The following is a 25,825-nucleotide window of genomic DNA, read 5'->3' as shown; positions in this document are numbered from 1 at the left end:
CCTAGGATAATAGCCACTATGAGTGTACATAACCCTTTTGTTTGCTCTTATCTTCGTGGGTCTTGTGGACTAAATCTCCATTGACTTCCAGAGCTAGGTGTTTTGGGAGCCCATCCTTTGGTGAAAGTCTTAAAATTTGGGGCACTAGACATTGGGTCCAACTTTTCACTACTCTATGGAGAACCTGGGAGCTGCGAGTTCCCTCCCTATTTATGTTGCTGTGTTGGGATGGGGCTTCTGTTGAGATTGTGTCTCACCTCTCCTACTAATTTTGATATTGGTTTTTCTTTTTTTAATTTTATTGGAGTATAGTTGACTTAACATGTTGTATTAGCTTCAGAAATATAGCAAAGTGAATCAGTTATATAGATCCATTATTTTTTCCCATTTCTACAAACTATTGAGTAGATCTCCCTGTGCTATACAACAGTATCTTGTTAATTACCTATTTTATACATTAGTGTGTATATGTTATTCCCTTTGTCTTAATTCATCCCGCCTTAATGGCTTCCCTTATGGTAACCATAAGTTTTGATTTTTGAAATCAGTGAGTTTGTTTCTGTTTTATAGACAAGTTCATTTGTATCATTTTTTTAAGATTCCATAAATGTGTATCATATGGTGTTTTTTCTTTCTCTGTTTGACTTCACTTAGTGTGTTTATCTGTAGGTCCATCCATGTTGCTGCAAATGGCCTTATTTCATTCTTTTATGGCTGAATAATACTCTGTTTTATATATATGGACCACTCTTCTGTATCCAGTCCTCTGTCAGTGGACATTTAGGTTTCTTCTTCCATGTCCTTGCTATTGTAAATAGCTGTAAGATATTGGGGTGCATGTATCTTTTTGAATTATGGTTGTCTCCAGATATATGCCCAGGAGTGGGATTGCTGGGTCATATGATAGTTGTATATTTAGTTTTTTAAGGAAGATGCTGGTTTTTTTTTTTTCTCATTTGTCCAATTGTATAGGAGATCCTCAGCTAGTTTCTGGATTTCTTTCAAGGAGAATTGCTTTGTTTATAGATGTAGAAATATTGTATCCATGGGAGGAGGTAAGTTCGGGCTCCTATATTGCCATCTTGTACTGGCATCCTTACTAGTACTTGTATGCTATCAAATCCTTTTGAAATATATCTTACTACAGGGTGCAAGGTAGGGATCTAATTTTTTCCTCAAGTAGGTACAAGTTACACACAATCATATCATCCATCCTTTCCCCTTTTATTTAAAATACTATGTATTAAACACACACACACACACACACACACCACACACACACACACACAACCCCTACACCTGGGCTCATTTCTGGATCTTCTCATCTGCTTTATTCATCTCTCCCTGTGCCTGGTCTGTATCACACTATGTTAATTATTGTAGTTTTTTATATGAGGACAGTTGAGCAGAAGTGTTAATTAATCCTAACCCTATTTAGGAACTATGAGTAAGTATGGACCATACATAACAATTTAGCCGTGAAATATTTCTTCCAATTCAAGTGTGATTTGTTGTTCAGTGAGAGAAACACTGTATTTCAAAGTCATGTATTGATGCTTTGCAGTTCCCATAGAGACAGGCTGTGAAGTCCTCCAGTGAGATTTTAACCTTGTAAAATTCTTACGGCTTGTCTGTAGCCTCAGTCTGTTTTGTTGCTACACAGCCCAACACAACATAATGTCTAAATTTGTAATATTTTCTCACATTGAGAGTACTGAGATACTTTTATTTTATTTTTTTACTAGTCCCATTTACTAGGTATTTTATGGCTAAAAAAGGGAGTTTGAAAGGAAGGTGAGGACAGGACAAGCAATAAACAAAACTGTAGAAAAGAAATAGCTGCAGGAAGTTCCCTAGCAGCAGGTTTAGAATCCAGCATTGTCACTGCTGTGGTGCGGGTTCGATTCCTAGCCCAGGAACTTCCACATGCCATGTGCAAGGCTGACAAAAAGAAAGAGAGAGAGAGAGAGAAAGAGAGAAGGAACAAGTGGCTCGGTGGAGTAGTCCAAGTTTTCCTTTTTATCCTAATGATGGTACTAACAATTATTAAAGATATAGATATTAGTGGCACTACTTAAATGCATAGATAAGTGTTTTTCCTTGCTTAGTAGTTGCTATAAATTCCTTAAGCTCGTCTTATCTTTTTGCTCAGTAAGTATAATTTAAGCTATTTCACAGTTGTTTAAGAGAGAAGTGATTTTATTTTGCTGTAATTTCTTAGTGGCAACAAATTGATGTCTTACCAAAAACATGCTTGGCCTGTTTGCAATTTGCTTTGGCTGTCAAACTAGTGATAAATATAGTTTGAAAAGTTTAACAGGTTTTAATATACATGGCCGTTGTTTTTATGGTCAAGTCCTTGAAAGTGTGTAGTTTTTTACTTTTTCCTTTCAGTTGTAGGGTTGCAGTGTTCAAGCAAAAGTGTCCAAAAATAGCCAACTGAAAGACAAAGACTTTTCCACCATTCAGGCTTTGTTGGAGTTTATAATCAACTCCATGCATTCTAAAAAGTTAATTTAGTTCATAAAGATTGCATTAAGCAAATGAGCTTTAGCAATTTAAAAAAGTGAAAGATATAAAAACATATATCACATAGATTATGTAGCCTATGTATCACATAGGCTTTCGTTTGTTGAAAGGTTCTTCTTTACTGATTCCATTTTGGTGCTAGTAATCATTCTGTTGACATTTTATATTTCTTCATGATTGGGTCTTTGTAGATTGTATGTTTCTAGAAATTTTTCCCTTTCTTCTAGGTTGTCCAATATGTTGGCATAATCATTCAGTCTCTTACTCTTTTTTTTTTGTAATTCTGTGGTATCAGTTTTTAATGTCTTCTCTTCACTACTGATTCTATTTGAGTTCTCTCTCTCTCTCTCTTTTTTTTTTCTTGGTGATTTTAATTAAAGGTTCGTCATTTTTACCTTTTCCAAAAAAACTGAACTCTTAGTTTCAACTCTTCTATTGCCTTTTAAGGGTCTATTTCATGTATTTCTGTTTTGTTCTGATTATTTCCTTCATACTACTAACTTTTGACTTAGTTTGTTGCTTTTGAGTTCTTTGAGGGTGTAAATTTAGAATGTTTAACATTTTCTTGTTTCTTAATGTAGGCATTTTTCATTATTTAATTTCTTCTTAGAACTTCTTTTATTGTATCCCATAAATGTTGATATGGCGTATTTCTGTTTTCATTTGTCTCTATACACTTAAAAATGTATATTTGATTCGTCTTTGACCTGCTAGTTTTCAGGAGCATGTTATTTAACCTCCACATATTCATAAATTTTCTAGTTTTCTTCTAGAAATTGATTTCTTCTGATAATTGATTTCTAGTTTCAGACCATTGTGGTCATAAAAAATGCTTGATATGATTCAATATTCTTAAAATTTATTTAAACTTATTTTGTGGTCTAACATGATTTATTGTGGATTATGTCCATATGTGCTTGAGAAGTGTATGTTCTATTGTTTTTGGTTTGAATGTTCTCTAAGTGTCTTTGAGTCCATCTGGTCTAATATGTAGTTTCATAAGTCCCTTAATCTATCTTCACACTTTTTCCACTCTTTTTTTTCTTTTTCTTCAGCAATTGAGTGATTTCCACTGCCCTTTCAGTTTACTGCTCTTTCTTCTACTTAATCCATTCTGCTATTGAACCACTCCGTTAAAATTTTCAGTTCAGTTATATTCTTCAGCATCGTAATTGCTGTTTGGTACTTTATATTTTCTCTTTGTTGAAATTTTCACTCTGTTCATGTATTATTCTCCTGAGCTTAGTGAGCATCTTTATAACCATTATTTATAACTCTTTATCTGATAAGTCATTTATCTCCATTTTATTAAGGTCTGTTTCTTGAGTTCTATCTTTTACTGTTGTTTGGAACATATTCCTTTGTTTCATCATTTTCCTTGACTCTGTGTGGTTTCTGTGAATTAGATAAAACAGCCACCACTTCCAGTCTTAAGGTAATGGCCTGCTATAGGAGAAAAACCTAGCATTCAGCCCTGCCCTACCTCATAGTTGTTTCTCTAACCGATGTGATTGTCCAGCTGGCATCTTAATTCTTACTTGTTCCCAGTAGTTAAGGGCGTGCCAAGACCTTTCAGTGTCCCAAACAAGGAGGATCTTAGCATCTAGATGCAGGCTGATTGGAAGCCAGACCATAGGCAACAGGTTTTAAAATTTGCTAATAGATCTCTTTCAGACTGGAAGATGGGCATTTCTCTCTGCTGCCTCTGCACTGAACTCTGGGGAATAGTCATTTAAGAACTCTTTCTTTGTTATAATCCTATGGGACTGGTGAAATTAACCTTTATTGATTACAAAGCCAAGAGATCAAGGGCTGTGTCTCTTAGACGGCAGCTGCAAAAGCTCCTTTCACAGAGATATCTGCAACCTGGATCAGGGCAGAGGGAGACAAAGCATATAGTTGGTGCCCACCAGTCTTGGGAGAAGACTGCTATTGGATCCTAGATTTGTGTTCTGACCCTCAGGCCAAAGTTCTTAGGATAAACAAATAGGCCTATTTCATAATAATACTGGGAGATGAGTGTTTCAGTCTGTGGCTTCTGTGTTGAGCCCTAGGATAATAGCCACTATGAGTGTACATAAACCCTTTTGTTTGCTCTTATCTTCGTGGGTCTTGTGGACTAAATCTCCATTGACTTCCAGAGCTAGGTGTTTTGGGAGCCCATCCTTCTGGTGAAAGTCTTAAAATTTGGGGCACTAGACATTGGGTCCAACTTTTCACTACTCTATGGAGAACCTGGGAGCTGCGAGTTCCCTCCCTATTTTATGTTGCTGTGTTGGGATGGGGCTTCTGTTGAGATTGTGTCTCATCCTCTCCTACTAATTTTGATATTGGTTTTTCTTTTTTTAATTTTATTGGAGTATAGTTGACTTAACAATGTTGTATTAGCTTCAGAAATATAGCAAAGTGAATCAGTTATATATAGATCCATTATTTTTTCCCATTTCTACAAACTATTGAGTAGATCTCCCTGTGCTATACAACAGTATCTTGTTAATTACCTATTTTATACATTAGTGTGTATATGTTATTCCCTTTGTCTTAATTCATCCCGCCTTAATGGCTTCCCTTATGGTAACCATAAGTTTGATTTTTGAAATCAGTGAGTTTGTTTCTGTTTTATAGACAAGTTCATTTGTATCATTTTTTTAAGATTCCAATAAATGTGTATCATATGGTGTTTTTCTTTCTCTGTTTGACTTCACTTAGTGTGTTTATCTGTAGGTCCATCCATGTTGCTGCAAATGGCCTTATTTCATTCTTTTTTATGGCTGAATAATACTCTGTTTTATATATGGACCACATCTTCTGTATCCAGTCCTCTGTCAGTGGACATTTAGGTTTCTTCCATGTCCTTGCTATTGTAAATAGTGCTGTAAAGAATATTGGGGTGCATGTATCTTTTTGAATTATGGTTGTCTCCAGATATATGCCCAGGAGTGGGATTGCTGGGTCATATGATAGTTGTATATTTAGTTTTTTAAGGAAGATGCTGGTTTTTTTTTTTTTCTCATTTGTCCAATTGTATAGGAGATCCTCAGCTAGTTTCTGGATTTCTTTCAAGGAGAATTGCTTTGTTTATAGATGTAGAAATATTGTATCCATGGGAGGAGGTAAGTTCGGGCTCCTATATTGCCATCTTGTACTGGAATCCTTACTAGTACTTGTATGCTATCAAATCCTTTTGAAATATATCTTACTACAGGGTGCAAGGTAGGGATCTAATTTTTTTCCTCAAGTAGGTACAAGTTGACACACAATCAGATCATCCATCCTTTCCCCTTTTATTTAAAATACTATGTATTAAACACACACACACACACACACACACACACACACACACACACACACACCCCTACACCTGGGCTCATTTCTGGATCTTCTCATCTGCTTTATTCATCTCTCTGCCTGTGCCTGGTCTGTATCACACTATGTTAATTATTGTAGTTTTATTATGAGGACAGTTGAGCAGAAGTGTTAATTAATCCTAACCCTAATTTAGGAACTATGAGAGTAAGTATGGACCATACATAACAATTTAGCCGTGAAATATTTCTTCCAATTCAAGTGTGATTTGTTGTGTTCAGTGAGAGAAACACTGTATTTCAAAGTCATGTATTGATGCTTTGCAGTTCCCATAGAGACAGGCTGTGAAGTCCTCCAGTGAGATTTTACCTTGTAAAATTCTTACGGCTTGTCTGTAGCCTCATGTCTGTTTTGTTGCTACACAGCCCAACACAACATAATGTCTAAATTTGTAATATTTTCTCACATTGAGAGTACTGAGATACTTTTATTTTATTTTTTTTACTAAGTCCCATTTACTAGGTATTTTATGGCTAAAAAAGGGAGTTTGAAAGGAAGGTGAGGACAGGACAGCAATAACAAAACTGTAGAAAAGAAATAGCTGCAGGAAGTTCCCTAGCAGCAGGTTTAGAATCCAGCATTGTCACTGCTGTGGTGCGGGTTCGATTCCTAGCCCAGGAACTTCCACATGCCATGTGCAAGGCTGACAAAAAGAAAGAGAGAGAGAGAGAGAAAGAGAGAAGGAACAAGTGGCTCGGTGGAGTAGTCCAAGTTTTCCTTTTTATCCATAATGATGGTACTAACAATTATTAAAGATATAGATATTAGTGGCACTACTTAAATGCATAGATAAGTGTTTTTCCTTGCTTAGTAGTGCTATTAAATTCCTTAAGCTCGTCTTATCTTTTTGCTCAGTAAGTATAATTTAAGCTATTTCACAGTTGTTTAAAGAGAGAAGTGATTTTATTTTGCTGTAATTTCTTAGTGGCAACAAATTGATGTCTTACCAAAAACATGCTTGGCCTGTTTGCAATTTGCTTTGGCTGTCAACTAGTGATAAATATAGTTTGAAAAGTTTAACAGGTTTTAATATACATGGCCGTTGTTTTATGGTCAAGTCCTTGAAAGTGTGTAGTTTTTTACTTTTCCTTTCAGTTGTAGGGTTGCAGTGTTCAAGCAAAAGTGTCCAAAAATAGCCAACTGAAAGACAAAGACTTTCCACCATTCAGGCTTTGTTGGAGTTTATAATCAACTCCATGCATTCTAAAAAGTTAATTTAGTTCATAAAGATTGCATTAAGCAAATGAGCTTTAGCAATTTAAAAAAAGTGAAAGATATAAAACATATATCACATAGATTATGTGCAGAATAATCAAAGGAGAAATACTTCTGTAATTAATAAAACAGTGCTATATGCCATTTGTTTTAAAATTACGTGGCACAACGCTACTAGGAGACTGTATACTGAACATTTGTGTCCCTCTTAAAATTCATATATTGAAACCTAATCCCCAGTGTTCTGGTATTTGGAATTGGGGGGGCGGCGGGGTGTTGTGTGGTTAGGTCATGCGGGTGAAGCCATCATGAATGGGATTAGTCCTCTTAATAAAGAGACCTCAAAGATCTCCCCCAGCCCTTCTACCATGTGAGAAAAAAAGCCTCTCTGAACCAGGAAATGGGTTCTTATCAGACAATGAATCTGCCAGCACCTTGATCTTGGACTTCCAGCCTCCAGAACAGTGAGAAATAAATTTCTGTGGTTTTTAAGTTCCCCAGGCTATGGTCTTCTGTTGTAGCAGCCTGAGGATAGAGACATTCCAAAAACATCAGTTTTTTTTTTTTTTTCAATTTTTTCACATGTACCTTGACCAAATTGGAATTTTTTCCCCTTAGATCATTTATGAATTCACTCAGCAAATATTTTTTCAAGTGCCTGGAGTGTGCCAAACACTCAGTGGACAGACACAGCAGGAACAGAGAAATGTCCCTGCCCTCGTGAAGATTTCACTCTAGAGAGAAAGACAGTAACATAAGATACCAGACAGGACATGATAAACCAAGTAGTAAATGGAAGAAAAATAACACAAGTTAAAGGAGATAGCAAAGGCCTGACCAATGGCTGGCAGGGGGAATCTTTTCTTTAGAGAGGACGAGGAGGGCATCACAATAAGACAACATGGTGTAAAGAACTGGGGGAAATGAGAGAGTGAGCCATGGTAAGTGGTGGGGGTGGGGAGCTGGGGAAAAGGATTCCAGGCAGAAAGGGCAAGAAGCACACGGGTCTTGCCCAGGGGGTTCTGGAACACAGGGAGCTGCTGTGGATGGAGTTCAAGGCAGAGAGGGTCACATGGTGAGGTGAGGCTGATAGGGAGGGGGTGAGGGGAGTTACACAATGTGGGGTCTTTTTGGCCATGTAAGGATGCTACTTTGCTCTGAGTGATATGGGAAGTCTTCTGGGGATTTTGAGTAGGACATAGGACTTTGGGCTCTGGCTTTAAGATCCCTCCACTCCTGAATTGAGAATAGATCTTTTTCTTCTTATGCCCACACCTGTGGAATATGGAAGTTCCTGTTCTAGGGTCACACTGGAGCTGCAGCTGAGGCCTACGCCACAGCCATGGCAACACCAGATCCAAGCCGCATCCATGACTTGCACCACAGCTTGCAGCAAAGTCAGATCTTCAACCCACTGAGCGGAGCCCAGGATCAAACCTGCATCCTCAGGGACACTATGTCTGATTCTTAACCCACTGAGCAACAACAAGAACTCTGGGACTAGATCTTAAGGGCTCAAATTGGGGGACATAGAGCTCTGATTAGGAGGCTATTACACAGCAGGAAGGTGGTGTATATGGGGAGAGGTAATGAGCTTCTGGATATATTTTGAAGCAGCAGATAGGCTCAGGACTAGATGAAGGATGGGAGGGAAGAAGCAGCATGAAGACAGCATAGCCGTGTTTGACCTGGGCAGCTGGCAGGATGGAGTCCATCTAACAAAAAGCAGCAGCCATGCTTATCTCTTAGATGGCTCTGGCTGCAGTCAAGTGTCTCTTTGCATTTCCTTCAGGCTACTCCACTCTATTGATTCCATTTTCTGTTTTTAATTAACACAGTAAAAAGAGCAGTGTGAAGTTCACAGGAAAGTTGAGCAGAAACTAGAGAGATTTCCTTCATACTGCCTACCTCCCTACCCCAGGACAACCTCCCCCACTATCAACACCTCCCACAAGATGGTATATTTGTTACAATTGAGGAACCTGCATTGACACATCATCACCTGAAGTCTCGTTTACATTAGGGTTCCCTCCTCATGTTAAACATTCTATGGGTCTTGACAACTGAATGAATACATGCATCCATTCTTGCAGTATTCTACAGAATATTTTCACTGCCCTAAATATCCTCCGTCTATTCATCCCTTTCCCATCCCTGTGTTTGGCAACCAGGGATCTATTTATTGTCTCCGTAGTTTTGCCTTTTTCAGAATGTCGTGTTGTTGGAACCTACAGTATATAGCGTTTTCAGATTGGCTTTTTACACTTAACAATATGTACTTAAGGATCATACATGTCTTTTCATGGCTTGACAGCTCATTTCTTTTTAGTGCTGAATAACCTCCTATCATCTGGATATTTATGCAATGTTCATTCATTTACTGAAGGATATCTTGGTTTCTTCCAAGTTTGGGAATTTATGAATAAAGCCACTGTAAACATCCATGTGCAGGTTTGTGTGTGAACATTCATTTTTAACTTCTTTGTATCATACCAACAAGTGCAATTGCTGGCTCATCTGGTAGGAAACTGCCCAAACATCTTGCAAAGCAACTGCACCATTTTGCATTCCCACCAGCAACGGATGAGATTTCCTGTTGCTCCTCACCAACCTTTAGTCCTGTCAGTGTTTGGGATTTTGGCCATCTCGTAGGTGTGTAGTGGTGTCTCAGTGTTTTAGTTGGTTCCATTTTCGATGGTTGGTAAAGAGGTTTTTTGTTTTTCGTCTTTTTTTTTCCTTTGTCTGTCTTTTCTATGGTCGCACCTGTGGCATATGGAGATTTCCAGGCTAGGAGTCTAATCCGAGCTGTAGCTGCTGGCCTACGCCAGAGCCACAGCAACGTGGGAGAGTTCTTTTTTAAAAAAATAGGTGGCCCTTTTCCAAGACCTCATCCTCCTGGATCACTCAGGCCTTTGGAACTCCATCTCAGATATGACAAGCTGACAAACAAGGCCATTGCTAGGAGACAAGGTCGTCTGAGACTCAGAGCCTTGTTTACTCAGCCTCAATCTACTTCCCCCTACTCTGGTCATCTGTCTCTAGGAATGGACTTGAGACACCCTTTCCCCCATCCTGCTATTCAATAAGAATATTTCCCTAGGCATGACATGCTGTTCCCACTCTGTGCTTAGTTTATTAGAATGTGTGACCATTGCAGCCATCATGTTTAAGCTAAGAAGTCTCAAATTTACATCTTCAGTTCTGCCTTTTCACCTAAATTCCAGCCCCGTAGTTCCAGGTGCCTAGAGAATGTCCTCATCTTGAACAGCTTGCCGTGTTTTCTTTTACTGTCTCTCAAATATTCCATATGTGCGTCTCTTCTTCCCTCTCAGGGTTTGTTATGGCTTTTCGCCCTGGGGTGTGCAGGCGCGAGTATTGCATGATTATTCGCTCTGCCTCCTCACATCCCACCTTGAATCCATCTACAGGTCTTCCATCAAAATAGATCCCCAGACAGGACAGCCCTCCACCCTCCCTTCTAGCAACATCATCTAGACCAGCATCTCTTCCTTGGTGTCCTGCAGTAGCTTTCTAACTGGTCTCTCAGCTTCACGTTTGTTCCTTTATGGCGTACCCTCCAGAGCAGCCAGAGCGATTTTCCCCCAGCTTGATTCGGATATAATTGACATAGAACATCATTGAGTAAATGTGTACACCATGTTGATTTGGTACATTTAGATTTCCAACATGAATGATTTTTATTATTTATTTTTCATTGTTTTTATTTTTTTTTATAATTTTTTTTTTCATTTTTGCCTACCCTGTGGCATATAGATTCCTTGGGCTAGGAGTCAGATTTGAGCCACAGTCTCAACCTAAGCCGAAGGTGTGGCAACACCAGATCCTTAGCCCCACTGTGCCGGGCAGAGGATCAAACCCATGTTACTGCTCCCAAGATGTCTCCAATCCCATTGTGCCACAGTGGGAACTCCTGTTATGTAATTTTTTAAATTAAAAAAAATTTTTTTTAGTTTTTAAATTAAAAAAAAATTAAAACAAGAATGATTTTTTAAAATAAGACCCCACCACTTTCTTGTAATATTATCCAGGGATGCCCTATGGCCATCAGAATAAAATCTCTACTCCTCAGCATTACCTAAAGCCCTCCCTTGCCCAAGTGAACATCTCACCTTACCTCTTTCATTTCCAGCTTTCAAATATGCAGCGCTAGTTCCCACCTAGAGGCTGTTCCACCTGCTGTTTCCTCTGCCTGGAAGGCCTTGCCCAAGTGTTCCCTTCCCTGGCTCAGGTCTCAGGTTTTCCCTGACCTCCCATGGTTATTGGTTAACACATCCCCCATCAGTCCCATTCACTCTTTCTCTCATTTCCTAGTTTTATGCTGTTTGTGACATTTATAAATTATTATCAGAAATTATTTGCAGAGAGTTCCCTTTGTGGGACAGCAGAAACAAATCTGACTAGTGTCCTGTGAGGATGCAGGTTCAATCCCTGGCCTCGCTCAGTGGGTCAGGAATCCAGCATTGCCATGAACTGTGGTATATGTAGGTCGCAGACATGGCTTGGATCCTGTGTTGCTGTGGCTGTGGTGTAGGCTAACAGCTGTAGCTCTGATTTGACTCCTATCCTGGAAATATCCATATGCTGCAGGTGCAGCCCTGGAAAAAGCAAAATAAATAAATAAATAATTTGCTTACGTGTTCTCGGTCTGTCTCTCTGTGATAGAATGTAAGCACCCTAAGAACCAGATTCTTGCTTAATGCCCCACTGGAGCTTACAGCTTAGAACAGTGTCTGGTGCACTGTGAGAGCCCCCAAAATATCTGTAGAATGCATAAGTGTATTTGAAACTCACCCCCCCCCCCAATAATTCATCATCCTCTTTTTTCTATCCAATTCCAAAGGATTCTTTCTCCCATTCAGTCCCATTTTTTTTCAGTCTCCTAAATCAGTGTTTTGGAGTCATCTTCATTTCCTGCCTATTTGTATACCCCATCCAATACAATCCTCAAAACAAATCCTGTTTCTTTTTTTTATAGCCACACCCATAGCATGTGGAACTTCCCCCCAGCCAGGGATTGAATCTGATTGATCTGAATCAATGCCAGATTCTTTAATGCACTGTGCCTGGCTGGGAATAGAACCTGTGCCTCTACAGGGACCCAAGCCACTACAGTTGGATTCTTAATCCACTGTGCCACAGCGGAAACTCCCCAAAACAAGTCCTGTTGATCTTTCTTTCCTGTGATGTTTCAGATTCTTTCTTCCCTTCCCTAGTCTTGGCCTGCACTATTGATCTATTTTATTCATCTTTAGTCTTTCTATAGTCTCCTGACATTCTTGAGGGTGATGCCAGGTGGATGTTTCTAAACACTTGTTTTCAAGTTTTATGCCCAAATATGGTACACTGTTTTTAGGAATTGGAGGCAAGTATAGAAATGCCACCCTCTGTAACTGGTGCTAAGTAGAAGCATCAAGGAAATGCACATGATTAGCTATTAGAATAACTAATCAACTGGGAGGTATTATGTATGTATTTTGTTGTTGATACCAGTATCCTTGAATTTCATCCAGGAACCACCAATTTAAATTTAAACTAGTAGAAGGTGTGTCCTTGGTAATCTGGTTGGTATTTCCTTTTGCAATAATAATTGCATACAGCTATACCAAGTGTTCAAGAAGAAATTGAAAGTGTGAAATTCTGTTTCTCTGTTTAGCACTGTCCAGGGGGCTCATTGCTTTGAATCTAGTGGCTGTTTCCAGTGATTGAGGTGGAAATCTTCTTGGACATGGAGAATCATGACACACTAGGGATTAATAGCTTGCCATAAATATCCTTTTAATAATGGAACATTTCCTTTTTACTGATTCTTGCTCATCGAGTGAACTGTCATTTGAATTTCTATTGACCCTTCCCACTATAAGGACCTGCCACCCTTGTTCCAAGTTATGATAGGCAGACTTTCCAAGAAAAATGCATTGGCATTATCACTTATAAATGAGGCTCTTGCAAAGTTGGCTTGTGTGACATGAACTCTCAAATTAGTTCACACTTTATCACTTAGATACAATGATATATTTGAGATGCTGGAGTTCAGTCTGTCTTTGGTCCAGACACGCCCTGAGATGTTCCCTTGACCTCCCACAATGACTCATGTTCTCTGATACTCATGTCCTGGTGTAGATGCCTCCCTTGTTGCCTCCGAGCTTGGTCATGTGTCTGACCTTGGCCAGCGGAACATCAGCAAAGGAAACATGAGTGGAGGCTGGCTTGGCACTTCCCATTTGAAGCTCATCCTCTTGGAACATTCCTTTTCAGAGTCCAGCTTCTATGCTGTGCAGAAGCCCAAGCAGCTATAGGGAGAGGTCCCCGTGGAGAGGAACTGAGGACCCTGGATGTAACCTGAACTGAACTTCCAGCTGTCAGCTGACACCAGCTCTTAGCCATGTAAACAAGGCCATTTGGAATTTCCCACCATCCTGGTGTCTCAGCTCCAACATAATTTTCCCAACTCAAAATACCTTTGGCGTTTATACCCTAATTTCAATTGCAAATACTCCTTGACCTACAAAGAACAGTAATAGACATCAGAGCAAACATTTATGCAGCATCTACTATGTACCAAGCATGCAGATGACTGGTTTACAATTGTGTGATCACAATGCTATGGTAGTATAAGTGTCAAAAGATTGTATATTTTTATCTAATCACTGGTTTAAAGCCATAATTTGCCAAATCTCCCTTTCCCATCCTATGATAAATTCTTGGCTAGAATTCATTTGGCAAATGCTTATTGAGTTCCCATTGTGTGTTAAACACTGGTGATACAGTAATGAACAAAACAAGCAAAAAATTTTGCTCTCACAGAGCTTATATTTTAGTGGAAAATACAGATAGTAAGCAATGTATCAGTTAGCTTAGTGGAGTGGTGGTAACAACCTAAGAGAGAAATGACTAAGTTTATATTATATGGCCTCTGGAGGTTGGCTGCTTCTCTGCTCTATGTCTCCTTCAAGGTCAAGGAGAAGTCCCTCCCTTGGGACATGCTGGTCATGTGGCCGAGGGAAAAAAGAGATGGTGGAGCTTCTGTCAGTTTCCTCAGCAGTATCACATGTCACTTCCTCTCATATTTTATTGACACACAAACAATCCTGACTGGGCAGAGAGGCCAATAATTGGGAACATTAATATACTCTACCACAGCAGAATATGTTAGATATAGACAAGGGCTCAGCTGAAAAATAAAGAAGAAAATGAGGACAAGAACGCTGGGGACCCAGGAAAGAAAATGAATTTTAATAGCATGGTCAAGGGTGAACTTGACATTTGAGCAAAGATTTGAAGGGAGTACAACACTGTAAATCAACTATACTTTATTAAAAAAAGATTTGAGGGAGTTCCCGTCGTGGCGCAGTGGTTAACGAATCCGACTAGGAACCATGAGGTTGCGGGTTTGATCCCTGCCCTTGCTCAGTGGGTTGACGATCCGGCGTTTCTGTGATGTGTGGTGTGGGTCGCAGATGCGGCTCGGATCCCGCATTGCTGTGGCTCTGGCGTAGGCTGGCAGCTACAGCTCCAATTAGATCCCTAGCCTGGGAACCGCCATATGCCGAGGGAGCGGCCCAAGAAATGGCAAAAAGACAAAAAAAATAAATAAATAAAATAAAAAAAGATTTGAAGGGGATAAGGGCATGAGATTTGGATGACGTGTAAAGAGTTTTAAGCATAGGGAAAGCAAGTGCAAAGGCCCTGAGGTAGGAGCATGCATGGTAATTTGAAGGACAGAGAGCAGTTGTGGCTGAGATGTGCAAGTGTCTTTAAGAAAAATAAAAAAAAATCAGAAAGTGGGGGGGTGGGGTGAATACAGATCACGTAGAGCTCTGCTCAGCCTTGATGCTGAATGACAGTTGCAGTTGCCAGAGGGTTGGGAACAGGAGAGTGATGTGAACTGAATTTCATTTCAGTAGGCTCTTTCTGTCTGCTGTGTTAAAATTATGCTGTATTGGGGCAAGGTTGAGAGCCAGGATACAAGTGGGGAGGCTTTGGGCAATAATCTAGGCAAAAGAGAATGACATCTTGTATTAGACCATGTGGGGTCCAGGGTGGTGGTGAGAAGTAGTTGAATTATGAGCATATTTAAAGGTAGAACTGGGAGTTCCCTGGTGGCCTAGTGGTTAAGGATGTGGCGTTGTCACTGTTGTGTTTCAGTTTGATCCCTTTCGAGGGAAAATTCTGCATGCTGTGGGCATGGGTAATAAATAAATAAATAAGAACTGACAGGCTCTTTTAAGGCTTGGATTGTGTTATAGGGAGAATGAGAGGAAATTAAGGATAACTTTTAGCTCACAGTTTTAATAATTGTAATCATCATTATCATCCTCCTCCTCCTCAATCTGGTCTGAAACTTCAATGTCAATGCAAGGTCAATATCACCTCCCTCTATTCCCCACCCTGACTTGACCAGTACTGGATTATACTGGGACTAGGACTACTTGGGCAGGGAGTAGGGATAGTACTTGGAATGATGTGCCAATGCAAGGATGGAGGAGAGAGAGAGGGATGCAACTGGAAAGCCGTGCAGTCCCCTCCTTGCTGCTTGTCACTTCTTTCCTGGCTATCGCTAAGCTGCCATTGATACTTGCATTTCAGTGGCTTCCCAAATGCTGCTTTCTCAAGGGGGTACATAGATGAGTTCTTTAGACTATACTGAGGAGCTCCTTGCATGGACTTACCTGGTGTGTGAAGTATTAGACCCTGGTGGTACTGCTCTAGCTGGGCCACCTGGAGATAACTCAAGCAAAACTGCATTCCATTGCTCTTCCTCCTTGTTCAGAAGAGTATGTCAACATATCCTCATAGCTGCTGTCCTAGGAGGTGCCTCATTCTTGCAAATACCAAGAGCTTCTCTTGGTTCCAAGGAGGTGAGACCCTCCCCCATCCACTCCCATACTTCCTGTGAGGAGGGAATGCTATTTCACCATGAATATTCCACTCCCACTGGGATGGATGACCAAAGACAAACCTCTCTGTTCCTCTTCTTTATCTTCTCACTTTCTTTTCTTATTAAATTGAGATGTAATTGACATGGGACATTGTATTAGTTTCAGGTATGTACATAACAATTTGGTATTTGTATATATTGCAAAATGATTACCACAGTAAGTCTAGTTAATATCCTTACCGTACATAGTTAACATTGTTTTTCTTTCTTTTTAAAATTTTTTTAAAGTTAAAGGAAAAATTGTTTTAAAATTGTATGGCTGCACCCATGGCACATGAAAGTTCTGAGGTCAGGGATTGAATCTGAGGTGCAACCATGGTAATGCCAGATCTTTCAACCACCTGTGCTGGGTAGGGATTGAACCCTTGCCATGCAGTGATCCATGGTACAGCAGGTTCTTAGCCCATAGTGGAAACTCCTACAATTTTTTCTTGTGATGAGAATTTTCAAGATATGCTTTGTTAATGCTTTCAAATATGCAATAAAATATTATTAACTATAGTCACCATGCTGTGCAATATATCCCCAAGACTTAAGCTACTTTATAATTGGAAGTTTGTATCTCTTGACTTTGTTCACCTGTTTAGCCCATCCCTCAACACTTGCCCATAACAACCACCAATCTCTTTCCTCTATCTATGAGCTTAGATTTATTTTTTAAAATTATTTATTATTATTTTTTTCCCACTGTACAGCAAGGGGGTCAGGTTATCCTTACATGTATACATTACAATTACATTTTTCCCCCAGCCTTTCTTCTGTTGCAACATGAGTATCTAGACAAAGTTCTCAGTGCTATTCAGCAGGATCTCCTTGTAGATCTGTTCTAAGTTGTGTCTGATAAGCCCAAGCTCCCGATCCCTCCCACTCCCTCCCCCTCCCATCAGGCAGCCACAGGTCTCTTCTCCAAGTCCATGATTTTCTTTTCTGAGGAGATGTTCATTTGTGCTGGATATTAGATTCCAGTTATAAGTGATATCATATGGTATTTGTCTTTGTCTTTCTGGCTCATTTCACTCAGTATGAGGTTCTCTAGCTCCATCCATGTTGCTGCAAATGGCATTATGTCATTCTTTGTTATGGCTGAGTAGTATTCCATTGTGTATATATACCACCTCTTCCGAATCCAATCATCTGTCGATGGACATTTGGGTTGTTTCCATGTCTTGGCTACTGTGAATAGGGCTGCAGTGAACATGCGGGTGCATGTGTCTCTTTTAAGTAGAGTTTTGTCCGGATAGATGCCCAAGAGTGGGATTGTGGGGTCATATGGAAGTTCTATGTATAGATTTCTAAGGTATCTCCAAACTGTTCTCCATAGTGGCTGTACCAGTTTACATTCCCACCAACAGTGTAGGAGGGTTCCCTTTTCTCCACACCCCCTCCAGCACTTGTTATTGGTGGATTTATTAATGATGGCCATTCTGACTGGTGTGAGGAGGTATCTCATGGTAGTTTTGATCTGCATTTCTCTTATAACCAGCGATGTTGAGCATTTTTTCATGTGTTTGTTGGCCATCTGTATATCTTCTTTGGAGAAATGTCTATTCAGGTCTTTTGCCCATTTTTCCATTGATTGATTGGCTTTTTTGCTGTTGGGTTGTATAAGTTGTTTATATATTCTAGAGATTAAGCCCTTGTCGGTTGCATCATTTGAAACTATTTTCTCCCATTCTGTAAGTTGTCTTTTTGTTTTCTTTTGGGTTTCCTTTGCTGTGCAAAAGCTTTTCAGTTTGATGAGGTCCCATAGATTTAAAAAAAAAATGTAAGTGAGATCATAGGATATTTGTCTTTCTCCACCTGATTTATTTCAATTAACATAATGCCATCAAGGTCCATCTATGTTGTCACAATGGCAAAATTCCATTTTTTATGGCTGAATAATTTTCCTTTGTATGTGTATACCACATTTTTTAAATTCATCAGTGGATACTGAGTAGTTTCCCTATCTTGGCTATTGCAAATAATGCTACAGTGTGAGCATGGGCATGTATCTGTCTTTTCAGCTAGTGCTTTCATTATCTTTGGATAAATAGTAGAAGGGGAATTGCTATATCATATAGTAGTTCTATTTTTAATTTTCTGATGAAATTCCATACTATTTTCCATAGTGGCTGCACCAGTTTACATTCCTACTAACAGTGTACAGAGGTTCCCTTTTCTCTCCATCCTCAGCTACACGTCATTTTTTATCTTTTGGCTAATAACCATTTTAACAGGCACGAAGTAATATTGTACTGTGGTTTTGATTTGCACTTCCATGGTAATTAGTGATCTTGTACACCTTTTCATGTTGGCCATCTGTAGAATTCTTTGGGAAAATTTTATTCAGATATTTTTCCCATTTAAAAAAATCTTTTTTTTTTTTTTGCTATTGAGTTTTATGGGTTCTTTATATATTTTGGATATTACCCCCTTACAAGATGTATGATACATATGATTTGCAAATATTTGCAAATATTTTCTCCTGTTCAGCAGATTGCTTTTCCATTTTATTGATGGTTTCCTTTTCTGTATGGAAACTTCTAGTTTGATATAGTCCAACTTGCTTTTTAAATTTTTCTTTTGTTACTTTTGGTTTTGGGGTCAAATCCCCCCAAAATCATTGTCAAGACCAATGCCTAGGAGCTTACTGCCTGTGTTTTCTTTTAGGATTTTTATGATTTTAGGTATAATTTTCAAGTCTTTAATCCATTTCGAGTTAATTTTTGTATATGGTGTAAGATAGTGGTCCAGTTTCATTCTTTTTCATGTGGCTGTCCAGTTTTCCCAACACCATTTACTGAAGAGACTGTTCTTTCCTTGTTGTAGGTTCTTGGCCTCTTTGGCATAATTAATTCGTCATATATATCTGGATTTGTTTCTGGGCTTTCTGTTCTGTTCCATTGGTCTATGTATCTGTTTATATGGCAATTCCGTAATATTTTGATTACTCTAGCTTTGTAATGTAGATGGAAATCCAGAAGCATGATGCTTTTAGCCTTGTTGTTCTTTCTCAGGTTTGCTTCGGCTTTTCAAGCTCTTTTATGATTCTATACAAATTTCAGGATTATTCTTTCTATGTCTGTGAAATATGCCATAGGAATTTTGATGGGGTTTGCATTGAATCTATAGATTGTGTTGGATAGTATGGACATTTAACACTATCAATTCACATAATCCATGAGCACAGAATAGCTTTCCATTTATTTGTGCCTTCTTCAGTTTCTTTCATCAATGTCTTAGAGTTTTCAGTGTACAGGTTTTTTCAGTTCTTTTGTTAAGTTTATTCCAGGTATTTTATTCTTTTCGATATGATTGTAAATAGGATTATTTTTAAAATTTCTCTTTGTATATTTTTAGTGATTAGAAGCACAACGGATTGATAAGGTTTTTGTATATTGATTTTGTATTTTGCAATTGATTTTTTAAATTAGTTCTGCCTGGTTTTTGGTGAAGTCTTCAGGGTTTTCTCTGTATGATATCCTCTATCATCTGCAAATAATGATAGTTTTACTAATTCATTTATAATTTAGGTGTCTTTTATTTCTTTTTCTTGCTTAATTGCTCTGACAAGAACTTCCATACTATGCTGAAGGAAACTGGTGACATTAGGCATTCCTGTCTTGTTCCTTTTCTTAGAGAAAAAACTTAGTTTTCATTTGTTGTGAATGATGTTAGTTGAGGGCTTGTCATATATGGTCTTTATTATGTTGATGTTCCCACTTTATTGAGATTTTTTAATCATGAAAATATGTTGAATTTTGTCAAATGCTTTTTCTGCATCTAGTAAGATGATCATATGATTTTATGCTTCATTTTGTTAGTGCGTTGTCTCACATTGATTGATTTGTGAGTGTTGAATCACCTTTGCATCCCAGGAATGAATCCCACTTGATTATGTGTATGATCCCTTTAATTATTGTTGAATTTGGTTTGCTACTATTTTGTGGAAGATTTTTACATCATGTTCATCAGAGACATTGGCCTGTGATTTTCTTTTCTTGTGGTATCCTTGTCTGGTTTTTGTATCAGGATAATGCTGGCCTCTTTCTATTTTTTTTTTTTGGAGTACTAATTTTTAAATTTGATTTTAAAATTTTATTACAGTATAAGTGATGTACAGTGTTGTGTTAGTTTCAGGTATACAGAAGAGTTATTCAGCTATACACATCCATTCTTTTTCAAATTCTTTTTCCATATAGGTTATTAAAGAATATTGAGTAGAGTTCCCTGTGCTATACAGTAGGTCTTTGTTGTTTATCTATTTTATACATAATAGTGTGTGTATACGTTAATCCCAAACTCCTTATTTATCCCTTTCCTGCCACATTTCTGCTTGGGTAACCATAAGTTTGTTTTTGAAATCTGTGAGTCAGTTTGTGCTTTTGTAAAAGTTCATTTGTATCATTCTAAAAATTTAATTCCACATATAAGTGATACCATATGATATTTATTTTCACTAACTTCACTTAGTATGATCATCTCTATGCCTTGCAAATGGCATATTTCATTCTTTTTATGAGTGAGTATATATATATATCCTCTGTTGATGGCCATTTTGGTTGCTTGTCTGTCTTGGCTATTGTAAATAATGCTTCAGTAAACATTGGGATGAATGTCTTTTTGAATTACGGTTTTTCTCTGGGTAGATCCCCAGAAGTTGGATTGCTGAATCATATGCTAGTTCTATTTTTAGTGTTTTAAGAAACCTGCATACCATTCTTCATAGTGGTTGTACTAATGAACATTCTCACTGACAGAATAGGAGTGTTTCCTTTTTCCCATACCCTCTTCAGCATTTATTGTTTGTAAAATTTTTGGTTCTGGCCATTCTGACTGGTGTGAGGTGATACCTCATTGCAGCTATGACTTGCATTTCTCCAATAATAGTGATCTTAAGTATCTTTTCATATGCCTCTTGGCCTTTATGATTAGATCTTCTGCTCATTTTTTGATTGGATTTTTTTTTAATATAAAGCTTCATGAGATGTGTGTGTATTTATTTTGGAGATTTATCCCTTGTTGTTTGCTTTGTTTGCAAATATTTTCTCCCATTCTGTGGGTTGTCTTTCCATTTTGTTCATGGTTTCCTTTGCTATGCAAAAGCTTTTAGTTTAATTAGGACCCATTTGTTTATTTTTGTTCTTATTTTCATTACTCTAAGAGGTGGATAAAAAAGACATTGCTGCAATTTATGTCAAAGAGTGTTCTGGAATTCCCTTTGTAGGTCAGTGGGTTATAAACCCAGGTATCCATGAGGATGCAGGTTTGATGCCTGGCCTTGCTCGGTGGGTTAAAGGATCCAAGCTTGGATCCTGCATTGCTGTGGCTATGGTATGGGCTGCAGGTGCAGCTCAGATCCTGTATGTGGCTGTGGTGTAGGCCAGCAACTTAAGCTCTGATTCAGCCCTTAGCTTGAGAACTTCCATATGCCACAGCCATAAAAAAACCAAAAAAAAAAAGTGCGCTACCTATGCTTTCCTATAAAAGTTTTATAGTACCTGGCCTTACATTTAGGTCCTTGATCCATTTTGAGTTTATTTCTGTGTATGGTGTTAGGGAATATTCTAATTTCATTCTTTTACATATAGCTGTCCAGTTTTCCCAGCACCACTTATTGAAGAAACTATATTTTCTCCATTGTATATTTTTGCCTCCTTTGTCAAAGATTAATTGGCTCTAAGTGCATGGGTGTTTATTTCTGAGCTTTCTATACTGTTTCATTGATCTATATTTCTGTTTTTATGCCAGTACCATATTGTTTTGATGGCTGAAGCTTTGTAGTATGGTCTGGTCAGGAATCTGATTCCTCCAGCTGTTTTCTTTTCTCAGGATTTCTTTGGCTATTTGAGGTCTTCTGTGTTTCCAGACAAATTTTAAAATTATTTGTTATAGTTCTGTGAAAAATGCCATGGTAATTTGATAGGAATTTCATTGTATCTGTATATTGCCTTGGATAGTATAGTCATTTGACAATATTGGTCCTTCCAATCCAAGAGTATGGTATATCTTTCCATTTGTTTGTGTCATGTTTGATTTTTTCCATCAGCGTTGTACAGTTTTCAGGGTACAGGTCTTTTGCCTCCTTAGGTAGGTTTATTCCTACATATTTTATTCTTTTTGATGTGGTGGTAAATGGAATTGTTTCCTTAATCTCTCTTTCTGATCTCTTGTTAGCGTATAGAAATGCAAGAGATTTCTGTGTATTAATTTTGGATCCTGCAACTTTACTGAATTCATTGATGAGCTCTAGTAGTTTTCTCATAGCATCTTTAGGATTTTCTATGTGTAGTATCATATCATCTGCAAATAGTGAGCTTTTCTCTTCTTTTACAATTGGGATTCCTTTTATTTCTTTTTCCCCTATTGCCATGGTTAGGACTTCTAAAACTATGACGAATAAAAGTAATAAAAGTGGTGAGAGTGGACATCCTTGTCTTGTTCCTGATTTTAGCAGAAATGCCCTCAGCTTTTCACCATGCCCTTTATTTATGTTGAAGTATATTGCTTCTGTGCCTATTCTCTGGAGAGTTTTTACTCAGAAATGGGTGCTGAATTTTGTCAAAAGCTTTTTCTACATCTATTGAGATGACTATCTGATTTTTCATCTTCAATTTGTTAGTGTGATATATCACATGGGTTAATTTGTATACTGAAGAATTCTTGCATCCCTGAGATAAATCCCACTTGATCATGGTGTATGTTCCTTTTAATGTACTGATGGATTTGGTTTGCTAGTATTTGTTGAGGATTTTTGCATCTATGTTCATCAGTGATATTGGCCTGTAGTGTTCTTTTTTTTTTTTTTTTTGTGGTATCTTTGTCTGGTTTTGTTATCAGGGAGATGGCGGCCCTGTGGAATGTGTTTGGGAGTGTTCCATCCTCTGAAATTTTTTGGAAGAGTTTCAGAAGGCTAAGTGTTAACTCTTCTCTAAATATTTGATAGAATTCACCTGTGAAAGCATCTGTTCCTGGACTTTTGTGTGTTGAAAGTTTTAAAATCACATTTTCAGTTTCAGTGCTTGTGACTGGTTTGTTCATATTTTCTATTTCTTCCTGGTTCAGTCTTGGAATATTGTATCTTTCTACAAATTTGTCCATTTCTTCACCCAGGTTGTTTTTTATTGGCACATAGTTGCTTCTATTAGTCTCTTATGATCCTTTGTACTTTTGGGATGTCTGTTTTAACTTTTCCTTTTTCACTTCTAATTTTATTGATTTGAGCCTTCTCTCTTTTTTTCTTGATGAGTCTGGGTAAAGGATTTTGAATTTTGTTGATCTTTTCAAAGAACCAGCTACTGCTTTTATTGATCCTTTTTATTTTTTTCATCTCTGTTTCATTTATTTCTTCTCTCATTTTTATGATTTCTTTCCTTCTATTTACTTTGGATTGTGTTTGTTCTTTCCCTAATTGCTTTCTAGGCTCACAGCTTCCACTCTTGTGGGAGAATCTCTGTGATATAATTATATTCTATATTGTGTGCTGTCCACCCAGCAGGTATGGGATTAGATTATATCAGAGAAATGCTCCTCTTAACCAGCTCATTGTGGATTCTTCTTTGTCTCTGGATGTAAAAAATCTTTGGGGGAGGTTCCAGTCTTTTTTGTTGATGGATATTCAGCAGTTAGTAGTGATTTTGGTGTTTTCATGAGAGGAGATGAGCTCAAGTCCTTCTACTCTGCCATCTTGTCTGGAATTCTGACTAATGACATTAAAAATGGAAGCAAGGCTGGGGTGGTACTCAGCGATGGTCCTCTTCCATGTGTTGGGCCAACTTAGCCACCTCCTCAGCTGCCTTTCTACAAGGTGTTTTAATGGTCCTGTGCAACCTTGAAGGTATGTATTCATCCTCCAGAGGCTCAAACTTTTACTTGGAAATCTGTACTTCGTGCCTTTTGTCAGTTTGCTCTGAGGTCACACTTCCTGCCAGGTGAATAGCCTGCTGTGGGCCTCTACAACCCCAGAGTCTTAAGCCACCCACAGTGCAAAGAGCCTAAAAAATAAATATATAAATAAAAGCGGTGTTATGCTCCCAGTTCACTCCCATCTTTGCCTTCCCTTCAGCTTCAGTGCTGGCCTCTTAACATGAATTTGGAGTGTTCTCTTTTTGGAAGAGTTTGATAAAGGTTGGTATTAATTATCCTTTGAATGTTTAGTAGAATTTAACAGTAAAGATATCTAACCATAGACTTCTGTGTTTTGGTATGTTCTTACTGATTTTATCTCCTTACTAGTAATCATTGTGTTCAGGTTTTCTATTTATTCATGATTCAATCTTGTGTGTTTCTAGGAATTTATCTGTTTCTGCTGTTTTGCAATTTGTTGTCATAAAATTGATCATAATATTCTCTTAAGATCCTTTTTATTTTTGTGTTAAGAATTGTAACATCTCCTCTTTCATTTCTGATTTTATTGATTTGAGTCCTTTTTCTTCCTTGATGAGTCCAGCTGAAGGTTTGTCAATTTTGTGTATCTTTTGAAAGAACTGGGTCTTAGTTTTATTGATATATTTTACTATCTTTTTAGTCTCTATTTTATTTATTTGTACTCTACTAATGTTTTATTAGTTATTTCCTTTCTTCTACTAATTTCTGGCTTTGTTTTTTCTCTTTCTAGTTTCTTGAACTGTAAAGTTAGGGTGTTTATATGAGATTGTTCTTCTTATTTGATAAAGACATTTATTGCTATGAACTTCACTCAGAAGTGCTTTTGTTGCACCTCATAGCCTTTGGCATGTGGTAATTCTATTGTCACTATCTCAGGGTATTTTTTTTATTACTCTTTTGATTTTTCTTTGGCCCCTTGGTTTAAGTAGCATGTTGTTTAAGCCTCACATGTTTGTGAATTTTCTAGTTTTCTTCTTGAAATTGATTTCTAGCTTCATACCACTCTTGTGGGAAACAATGCTTGATATGATTTCAATCTACTTACATTTATTGACTTGTTTTGTGCCTTAATATATGACCTATCCTGAATTATGTTTTATGTGCCCTTGAGAAGGACTGCATATTCTGTTGGTTTTTGGATGGAATGTTAAGGTCTGTCTTGCATAATGAGTCACATAAGGTTGATGATTCCATATTGATTTTGTCTCTGGATGACCTGTTCATTCATGTAAGTGGCTTATATAAAGTCCTACATTGTTGCATGCCCACAGCATATGGAATGAAACATATATGTCTAGTCATCACCATATAGTTTTTTTCATAGGAAGTTGTTGCATATGTAGCTGTAGCTTTGGTGTGTCCACAGGAGTAGGTGAGTTCACGATCCTCCTCTGTCACCCTCTTGAACAGGATCCCTTCCCTTTCATCTTCTGATACAAAGAAAAGGGAAGTGGGAAGTGATAATACAGTGGCTAGTGAACCAGTGGCAGAGGTGAAGTAAAGAACCAAAATGAGACTTGTAAGGTAGGGTGGCAGGGACCTAACTGCAGAAGGAAGTGTAATAATCCACTTTAGCTTCCTGCCCCTGGATATCACAGATTTCCTCCTTGTTAGTCTCAGGCTCAGGAAGTATCTGACTCAAACTCTTGGGAGTCCCTGTTCTGCTGCTTACTATATGTGACATTGAGCCTTCATCTCCAGGTTTTGTGTAGTGGGGATAGAACATGACCTCTACCATGTACCTTCCACCTGTCTTTTAGGAAAGCCCCTCCTGCCTACTGTTTGAAAGTTTTCCCGTTTTGGATTCCCTGCCTTGAGCACTGTTTTGGTTTTGGCTCCTAAATCCTGCTTGTGGCAACTTTACCTTTTAAAAATAGTGAACGAGGG

Source organism: Phacochoerus africanus, chromosome 12 (assembly GCF_016906955.1).
Source record: "Phacochoerus africanus isolate WHEZ1 chromosome 12, ROS_Pafr_v1, whole genome shotgun sequence".
In the NCBI taxonomy this organism is placed as follows: domain Eukaryota; kingdom Metazoa; phylum Chordata; class Mammalia; order Artiodactyla; family Suidae; genus Phacochoerus; species Phacochoerus africanus.
The sequence above is the reverse complement of the archived record's forward strand: the minus strand, read 5'-3'. Positions refer to the sequence as shown.